The sequence below is a fragment of the Mustela erminea genome, chromosome 3 (genome assembly GCF_009829155.1).
Source record: "Mustela erminea isolate mMusErm1 chromosome 3, mMusErm1.Pri, whole genome shotgun sequence".
Lineage (NCBI taxonomy): Eukaryota > Metazoa > Chordata > Mammalia > Carnivora > Mustelidae > Mustela > Mustela erminea.
This window is the reverse complement of record NC_045616.1, coordinates 126,092,140-126,092,629: the sequence shown is the minus strand read 5'-3', so window position 1 is coordinate 126,092,629 and position 490 is coordinate 126,092,140. Positions and strand designations below refer to the sequence as shown.

General features: G+C 55.3%; 1 pseudogene; it reads left to right on the top strand.

The window, feature by feature from the left end:
- Nucleotides 1-490, top strand: part of LOC116587245 — a 6,062-nt pseudogene extending 5,572 nt beyond the window's left edge.

Genomic DNA, 490 nt, shown 5'->3' with positions numbered 1-490 from the left:
TATTCCATCACCTTGGTCCTTGCACACAGAGCTGAGTGACCATGGTGCCCGAGCATGGTCACTGAGGAAGTTCCTCATCAAGGGCAGTGTGACAGGGGCACCATCTAACTGGTGTTATGACCAGGAGCTGCGAGGACCTAGTGAGAAGAGCCAGAATGCCCTTCAGAAGTCTGAGGGGATAGTCCACTGCCCCTCCCCCAGCCATGGACCACTTCAGCCAATACCTGTGTGAGCAGACCAGCCTGAAGATACCCTGGCTCCCAGTCTCTCCAAAGTTTATCTCTCACATCCGCAAGTCCTGGAATTCAGGCATCATTATGCTGATGTTTTTTCTCTCATTGGCCCCCTCCAAGACCCAGGAGTACTCCAAGGAGAGCTGGGGATACCTGAAGGGGCAAACCAATGGAGGAGGCCACCTGCCCCAGTCACGAACAGAGGCAGAGGCGCCATAGACCTGGAGACTGCAGACTGGGACAGCTCCCAGCCTTGT